We start from the raw sequence: 9,962 nt of genomic DNA on the forward strand, positions 1-9,962 counted from the left end.
GCCCCTGCTAAGCTTCAGCCTTCTGGAAACTAAAATCAACTGTATGTGGTAGGGTTGTTAGTAACCTGGTATTGGCAATGAAATCTTGGTGGGTTACTTTGACAGAAACAGAGAGAATGCTAGCCACTTCCACAGAAGTGAGTGTCTAAATAAATAAGGATTCAGTAAGCCAAAAAAAAAATGTGTTTGCCATTGAAGACAAACTACAATGTTTGACATTTTCTGCTTTATGTTTATTAACTACATGTTATACATGAGATGGGCTGTCAGTTAAGTTTATCAGGAACCAAAACTACAATAAAAGCAACATTATTGGTCCATTCTTGTCTTTTTTAATCATCTGCCTTGATTTTCCCACACACAAGAATGCTTTGCGGTAAAAAAAATTCAGATAGCATGTTCTTATATCCAAACTTCAACTGTATTGTTCCAATCTGCTTTGCCAGTAAATTTTAGAAAGTGCAAAAGGGGAATTAACTGTGGTTTCAACATCCGTTTTAAGAGGTATTGTGGGTCTGAAGTAAAGTTTACACGAACAGAACACACATGCCAGTGTGGTGGAGATGCAGTTTTCAGTTTGAAAATTCTACTAATGTTGAAGACACTCACAAATACACAAGAAAATTGAGATAAATGAAAAAGTGAAGCTCAAAATTGCTCTATATTTTACTGTTGGTCTTTTTCCATAAACATTCATTTTGTTGAGCATACTATCCAAAACCATTGAGGAAAATTTGTTTGTTCTGAATATGCTTCACTTGTAAATAGAGTTTACATTGTAAAGAAAATAACAATGAAACAATTTCTGATATGGCTGGCTGTACCTTGCACCCATGTAAAAACAACTATCATTGTCAACCTTCTCTTTTACATCACAGCTTAATTAGCTTTGGTCATTTCATCTTGACTGAGAAACTGTCCAGGCCCTTGAGTATCTTTGCTCAGCCCTTTTCACATGTGACTACAAAAGCAGTTTAAAAAGGGGGTGTGTTTACGCAGCACTTAAATGTGTTTGTAATGAAGACCTCTGTAATGAAGTGTAAATGAATTATAGTCATTGGTGGGGGCATTGCAAGGGGTGGTGGAAGATCATTGTCCATTCAATGGCCCCTCCTTTCTCTCCTTTGTGCAAAGCGTCCTCCTCACATGTCCGTACTAAGTCAACATCACAGATGGCACTAGTCTTTTCAGTTCAGCCTCTCTAATGACTGAATTTGGCTGTAAGGCCTGAAAGGAAGGCTAGCTGAATTTTCATACTTTTATGAAATTAAAAATGTGAAAGAAAAAGTAACTGGTTCTGCAAGTAGATGGTTACAGGTTTGATTTTGAAGTAGGGCACTATATGGCGGTATGTTATCCGGTGAGCACTTCACCCAGGTTACTTCTGCAACTGTCCAACCATACAAATAGATAATACGTAAAAATATAAACTTCATGTGTGCATATATATATATATATATATATATATATATATATATATGTGTGTGTGTGTGTGTGTGTGTGTATCCGTAGAACAATGGTTCAAATAAAATGTTTAATCTCTCCAAAGAAAACTAATAGACAGTCATTAGTAACACCCTTACATTTTATTTACCCATTAGCCATAATTATTTTTGTTCACTGTGGCCCTTTGTTGGGATGTATGGCATTCCCCACCTCAGTGTTTCTTGGACAGATGTAATTATGTCTCCACTATCAATGTAGCCTACTTATGTAATCTGTTTAAAAACTGTAACAATGATAGCAGAAAGCTTTTTGAATATGTAGTCATGTTGCCTTCAGGAAATCCCATCTGATATTGAGTTGTAGCTATAGGCTATGCTATCATGACTTGTCAGGAGCCACATATGTTGGTTCATCTTTATAGTAGTGAATGACATTTACATCTCAAATATTTCATTAAACCTCCAAAAAAAAATGTTTTTATGAAGTTCATATGCTTTACAAAGTGAGAAGCAATTTTGGATGGATGCAATATATTTATGTCGAGTGTTTTGAATAAAAATTGAAATGTTACATAACTCCAATCCATCTTCCACAGTCTACCCTTGCTACATCATCAGTTTTTATCCATTGCTCTGAAACAACAGCTTTTCTCTTCTCTTTTAAGGTTTTGAACTACCAAGTAGGATCTGGCAACCTCACTGGAAAACAACGCTGATTCATTTATACAGTATATCCATTAAGTCCTAAAATGTCAAAAATGTCACAGCACAATGGAAGCCAACTCATCAGTCTTCTCTACCATCCAGAAATCACAAACCAGAGGTTTGCAGACATTATACCAATACCATTGGAATAGTTGAGTCTTCTGTTATAACTTTCTTTCAACCACCAGCCGAGTAGACCCTTGGACTTTTTTTTGGGAAAATGTATACAAAAATAGTGTATACTGCAATAAAAAGCACTGACTTCTTAATTACATGATCCTCATTTGAGGATGATCAACCGAGGCAGAGTGAATCAGGCAATCTTCGGACAGTAAGGTAGACCTACTCCCCTCCCTCTTTGATTTTCGACCCAAAGGCAACTGGTTGAAGAAGAGAGGGAACCTGTAACATGCTCGTTCATTTTATAGGGCTCTTCCTCTCGCCCATGAGAAATCAAATTAGGAGGGAAGTTTTGTTATCTTGTGAGTCAATAAGCTCCATTAGTGCTCATTCCGATTCCCTAGAGTGCTGACCTCACCATTGGGAGGTCGCTGGCTGCCATTGTCTGAATGGGCCCAGACATGGGCCTTGGGTGAGAGAAACAGTGTCCCTTCCCATCTCAGACCAGATGGTCTGGCAGAGACAAGGGAGGTCGGGGCCAAAATCATAGCCGTGCTCTCCCTTGTGTTGTAGCCAGATCAATCACTATGCTATTGAAAAGAAAACCTTTAAAGCTCACATTTTGAGTGCCTTTTTGTTGTAAAGGTTATCCCATTTGTGCAATGCCCTGCTACTGGTGTTGCAGATCTGTAAGGTCTGGCATTATTTTGGATGCATGGATTCTCATGGCTGCTTGTTACAACCCATCTGTTGTGTGGGTTTAGCTGTGGGTCTTAGGAGTAGCAGGTGACATAAAAGCACTGCTTAATCTAGCTCAGTTTGACACAATTTGCAGCATCTGGAGTGACTCAATACCAGAAGGATTTGTCTGCCTTTTACAGATTCCTCAGGAAAACAGTCCAAACCATGGAGCCAGTCCTCACAATTGCATTTTCAAATAGAAACTAAATTAAGGCCATTTCAAAGGCCAACAGCAGAATCACAATACAGAGCAAACAACATTCCTTAAAATTAGTTGTTTTTTTTGCTCCGGGAAAACAGAGTAGTTGCCATCTAGACCCATGTGACTTGTTTTGATTTTAAATTCTGTTGAATTATAAATGTGAAACATCTTTGCTCTTCTGGAGCACATTTAAATGACTTATGCAATTCTCTGAGAGTACACCCAGGAATTTGTCTCTTATCCATGTTTTCCCTTTCAAAATTTCCATACTTGTTTGACATGTTGGTGCACTGTTAGAATTGAAGAATTCATTGTCTTAGTCCAAGTAACACAGAGTCTTTATTTTTCTTTCCTTGGAAGCAGTACCATCAGAGCTTTCAGTTGATTGTTGATGAGAAGTGATTGAACTGTTGTGGTGGGTTAAAATGCTTTGCAAATGCCATCAGCTCATCAATCCTTTTATCGCCAAAGACTTGCCAAACAACCGCCCATTTCCAGGACAGTTTTCTGCAATAAATATTCAATATGTGTTGTAATTATGTGTGTGTGTGTGTGTGTGTGTGTGAGTGAATGAGTGAGAGAGAGGGGAGAGTGAGAGAAAGAGTGAGAGAAAGAGAGTCAGTGTGTGTGTGTGTGTGTGTCCTCGAAGCTTCCTGAATCCCCCCAACTCTGAAACTACCAAAAATCCTGTGGCCCCAAAATGGGACCCTGTTGTGGCTGCATGTCACCAGTGAGTTGCATTGTGTAGCTGACGGAGCTCCCATATTCTCCAGCTTGACACCTTTTAATCAATTTCATCCAGGGGACAAAAGCCAAAGGAATCGTCCCTTCAGTTGAAAATTTCCCAGGAGAAGCGCATTTGCGTTTATTTGGTCTGGAGTACAATGACTGAATGGCTGCTCGCTATTAGAGTGCTGCCATCGGGTGAGAGTTCAAGTGTACCCATTAGAAACCCAAACAGTATCATTACACTCACAATGTAGGGCCCTCATTGTATCAAAGTATCAACAGTACATTCTAAGCCATGGCTCCGGAATTTTAAGCGTTCTTTTTGAATCGGCCTCTGTGAGGACTCGGGTGGAAGGGACAGATGAAGAATGTAAATCTCTTACCTTTTGCCTTTTTCCAACAATGTCTTCAGCTCCATTTTCCAAGGCCTATAGCAAACATAATACTGATATTGTTCATTTTGGGGCAGTAGTCAAGCTCTCTGAACAAGGGCGGGTGGGGTTCGGGAGGTAACGAAACAAATTAATTAAGAGGAAATGTGATTTTTGGCAGAACAGCGCTTTATAGCAGACCCATTTCAAATTGTACTCTGTTGCTATTTTTTCACTAAACAAGACAGAATAGTTTTACATGGAAATCAGGGAGTCTGTAATTTCAGTCAGGCTCCAAGTCTCCATGAAGCAAAAATAACATCGTATTGGATGGAATAATATTAACTGGTAGTCGTGTACCATACTTCACAATAGATCACGGGTGTACATAATGCAGACTTTCACAGAAGAAACAAGAAGAATCAAGTTGTTCTGGAAGGCGCCGTGGCCAGACAGTGCCGGGTGTTCCTTTGTGGAGAGTTCCTGGCATCACTCTGAAGGAGGTGCTGCAAACTCAAGGGAAGTAGGTCAGGGCGGTGATTATTTAACAGCTTGTCTGGGGGACGGACACCTCTGCGTGGCTTTTAATCACCCTGGCGTTTCTGCCCGTGTTTTTGTGTGGGGTCTGGGGGTCCAGCAGGAGGGCCCACATGCAGCACGGGGGTGATGGGATTACAGCGGACATATCCGACGCTGTAGGCCCCTCTCCCAGCCAACCGCAGGCACACTTCTCGGATTTCAAGAGAATGATTACAAGCAATTACAGCAGTAATTGCAAAAAAAAAATGGATAATAGTGGTGATGAATAGGGATGAAGTTGTCACTGACTTTCCTCTTCACAGAGGGAGATGATTCGTGGAGGTGGGAGCACATCCTGTGAAGTGGTGATGGACAGATATGGTGGTGGAGATGAGGCCACTCTTACCCAAATAGCTCAAACAGGAGTGGCAAAACATTTTTTCTTACACAGACCATAATGATCAAGCAGAACCGCTTTAGAGACATTGTGCTAGAAAATACTCTATTTCTGTGAATAGCGTTTTCTCCCCAATTTGAATTGCCTAATCATATTTTCTTCAGTGTTCATTGTCACAGTCTCAGCTATTGATTTGGGAGAGTGAAGACAAGCATCTGTTCTCCTTGGATGCACAATACGTCCACCGTTGCTTCTTGTACAGACATGAGCTTGAAGAAGACACTTCATGTAGAGCTTAACAGGCGGATTTGCAGGTGGTTGATGATGTCAAGCTGCCGTCCCACGTAACTGAAACCCACCCATGCCTGCAGAGTTGTGAGTCATCGCTGGCATGGTATACAGTCAAAGTCAGACCATGGGCCCCATTAATGCACCTGAACAGTGAATTAACAATGTGAGCCCTCAAGCAGCCCTTGTGAATTGGTAGCTAAAATCATCAACCAGTTCACCTATGGCACCAGTGGCATCCCCTGTCTGTATTCTGCTCCCAACAAAAATGAGATTGGTGGTCCCAGGCAGTGTATCTAATGGTAGCATCACACCACTCACTGCTGTATCTCCATAACTGCTGTGGCTGTGAATCAGAAACCGTGGGATAAATTGGTTTCCTTGTATGTTGTACATTTTGGCACATAACATAACATAATATTACATAACATAACATAACACAACATAACACAATATTACATAACATAACATAATGATGAGAACAGGCCATTCAGTCCAACAATTCTCGCCATTTTCCTTACTAAATTGCACCTCATGCACAGCTCCTTATAAACTGCACTATGCTATAAAGATGACTGGGAAACAATAGATTAGGAGACCAGTGGAGACATAAGAGGAGACAGAACCAGCAGAGCCCTGTGTTGGCCTGCAATGGCACTTCTATCTCCCACTAAGTGGACCTGGACTAACAGGTGAATTCAGAAGAGGGTAACACTAATTTGCTTTACATCCAAATGAGGTACTAGAAATTATTTTAATACTATATGTGCTGTGTTTCTTTGTCTGATAATGCAATTCTTTTGCAAACTAAACATTGTTAATTCATTCCAGTCTGAGTGAAGTGTAATGCGAACAAGTGTAGTAGCCTGAATTCTGTGAGATTGCTACATACATAACAAACGATAAATTGTAGAAAAATATATTTAACAATGATGACTCATACGGGAATAAAAACTTAAATAGGGAAAAATGATCTTTCGTTAGTGCGTGCTCAAGCGCGTGTTCAGGCGCTAGTGATTGCTGAGCCGCGATTCACTTCTCAGATCGCAGGAGACAAGGCGGAAAAATAATACATATGAAATGAGTAACACTTCCCATAACGCTTAAAATTCACTGAACCTTCCTTTGGCTGAGGCAATAGAATTGGCAGGTTTGTTCAAGTGTGTCAAATAGTGCTGGAAAGAGCATGTGCATTGTCCTCAGCTTACTGTGAGATAATTGTGCCTCTCCTTTGTGAGTGATTGGAAAGTTCTCAGAGGTTATTTCAAAGGAATTAAAGCACTTTGTAAACATTTAATATTAGAAAATGATAATTATGAGAAGCAGATCTGACAGCTTTCTGGTTGAGCCTTTGCCTTTGCTTAAGTTTGCATCCTGTAAAGGGGCACATGACCTGCTAGAGCTGTGCTCATGTAAAAACATCGGACATTACCATCTGTTTGGTGAATGGCAAAAGTATGATTCCCAGTGCAATATATGTGATATGAATGACTCCTTGGCAGCATTATAAGGAACCAGAGGCCAGCCGTAGTGAATGACATCAGCCATGAAGTCAGCATCTTCTCAGCTGAAACAAAGACTCATTTCATCTGGCTGCATTTTTTTCTTTAATATTTTATGAGTTAGTGTTGTTAGACATGCAACACAGACTTAGGTACAAAAGCAAAGTGAGCAAAATTTTGGAATGAACCAAAAGCTTTTCTGCTCGAGTTCAAGGGGTGTATGTGCATTTAAGGGTCCAGCTGGGAGGGTTTCTTGTCTGAAGAATGAGCTCTTTTGTCTGACGGTGGAGGTCACTTGACAGGAATCCTGCTGCTCAGTTTGTGTGTCTTCTGCGCCAGTAATAAACCCATCTATGGTAGAGTGAGGCCGGGGGCAGGAAGACCCCTGTGGAGTCTACTCCTCTAAAAGCTCCCCTTTTCCCTCAGTTGCACTGGGCTCTTATTATCACTTGGGATGCCCTCTGAAAGAGTGCAAGGTGAGAGTAAGGGGTGTGAGCGTTAGGGGAATTGAGAGTAAATGAGAGTGTGTGTAGGGGAATTGAGATTACGGGAGAGTGTGTGTAGGGGAATTGAGATTACGGGTGAGTGTGTGTAGGGGAATTGAGATTACGGGTGAGTGTGTGTAGGGGAATTGAGATTACGGGTGAGTGTGTGTAGGGGAATTGAGAGCAAGGGAGAGTGTGTGTAGGGGAATTGAGAGCAAGGGTGAGTGTGTGTAGGGAAATTGAGAGCAAGGGAGAGTGTGTGTAGGGAAATTGAGAGTAAGAAAGTGAGTGAAGGGAAATTGAGGGAAATTGAAAGGGAGGGTGAGTGTATGTTGGAATTAGCATGGGTGAAGATGAAGGCTGGGGGAAAGTTTGCGTAAATGTAAGAATGAGTGTAAGGCTTAGTCACTGCCAGTGATGGTAAGTGTGAAAATGAGTAAGAGTAAGGATTAGTCACAATAGCTGCTATCAATTAGAGGGAAGAGAGGGTGTGATAGAGGCAGAGGGTGTAGTGAGTTCAGTCAAGTGGACCCAAACAACCCTGTGCACTGGACCACCTTTGACTGCAAGTAAACATTTTCTCCCTCCAGACCACTCACTCAGACACCCAATATGAGCCCTATTTACCAAACATAATGGCATAATTTGGTGTGCACCACAGCAGCTGTCTCTCATTAGCATAAATCCTGTTGGTATGTTTTAATTTCCCTTGTTACCCTCGTCTGCCCTCCTTCCTCCTATATTTAGATTTGTTTGCTCACTTATGCTTAGGAACGGTTGGAATTACACTACCTGGACCAGTGGCAACTGGACTGGCAAAACAACATTGTAATGCAGACAAAATAAGAGCGATGGTCTTGTTTATCTCAACAAAGCGTTCTTCAGATGAATCACTTTTAAGTGTGTCTACAAGAACATGGGGGGGCGTCGGTAACATCTCCAACAGGACCATCCAACAGCTGTCATCGTCAGGCAGAAAGAAAACAACTGGCCTCCTGCAAAAAAGCACAACCTAATTCTCCCATTACCCTTGATGAGGTAGCTGCCATATTTTTGAAAAACAGTTTGATTTAGAAGCATGCTGTATGGATGATGCTTAGCATGATGTCATGGGCCTTCGTGATAAATGCCATTGGATCCCAGTCACGGCGTGGATATTGCTACTGGCCAATTAGGTCAAGTAAGATCCTGACATAACTTTCTTGCAAGCATACTGTACAATTTCCAAAAATGAGAGGCCAACCATTCCTTAGCCTGATTTACTCCCAGACTCACAAAAAAACAAAATACGTCAGTAATGAGGTAAACACATTGAAGAACAGTGAAATTTGGGCAACTGGTAAATTTCAAAGTGTTTTTCTTTTCTGTAGTAAAATGTATTGTTTATACTCCTCGGTTCCTTCTGAGGACTGATTGCTCCTTGACCGCATGTGGTCTGATTGGCTGTGTGCTGTGGTCAGGGCTGAGGTTTTTTGGGGAGGTAATTCGAGAGTGTGATGGATGGACCTTATGAGGGGTCTGGGGAATGTCTACCCCTTGAGTGCTGTGCTCGGATACCAGGTGGCAGAGCACCCTGGGGATTCATTCTTCTGCCTTTCCCTGGGACCTGGTCAACAGTCCGAATCTGCTCCGCCTTCGAGCCTCTGCACTCACTTACACATGTCATTTTGCACTCTGGAGTGGCGGCTTCTTAGGGGGGTGAAAACACACAGCAAATCATTGCCATGTAGCACTTTGGCTTTTGTTTGGTGGTGACTCCACCAGCGGAGCATGGAAAATCAAGGTCAAGCATTTTCCACATTAAGAGTTTTTATTGCCCAGGGGGGTAGAAATGGATATCTGCCGTGTAAAACAATCAAAGCCCTCTCTTTAGTGCAGACACAGTGCATGGCGCACTCTGTACACCTCGATTGCTGCTAATAGGAACTGATGGAATTTCTTTTTTAACACATTGTATAAACACTTTTCTTTATTTTGCTGGGATGAATGACATGCTGGAGAAAATTGGAGGGAATGGCTGAAAATAGTTCATAGAGGGTTCAAAATGTGTCTAAAATGGTCCATATGATTTTGCTAACGGCAAGGTCATTGTTTTAGTACTACTACTGATCCTACTATGTGTCAAGTGAAGATAGGCGTACCATATTTCAAAAAGACCCCTGGATTAGATATGAAATGAACACTGCACTGCCTTTTCCTGCAACCAGTCAATGGAAGAACACACAGAAAACACTTTCGTTTCCTTGGCTTTATTGTGGTTGCCATGATGCAATAGCGTTTTTGCTTTTCATTTACTTTAAACTATACAAATTCCAGCATTATTGTATAAAACAGATTTGGAATTCGAACCAGACTCAGGGTGCCAAGCATTTAGCTACCATCATGCAGGTGGTATTATGCAAGGATACCGAGCAGTGCATCTTAGTATTACCCTGTTTCTAAAAATATTATCATACAA

The sequence above is a fragment of the Anguilla anguilla genome, chromosome 1 (assembly GCF_013347855.1).
Source record: "Anguilla anguilla isolate fAngAng1 chromosome 1, fAngAng1.pri, whole genome shotgun sequence".
Taxonomy (NCBI): domain Eukaryota; kingdom Metazoa; phylum Chordata; class Actinopteri; order Anguilliformes; family Anguillidae; genus Anguilla; species Anguilla anguilla.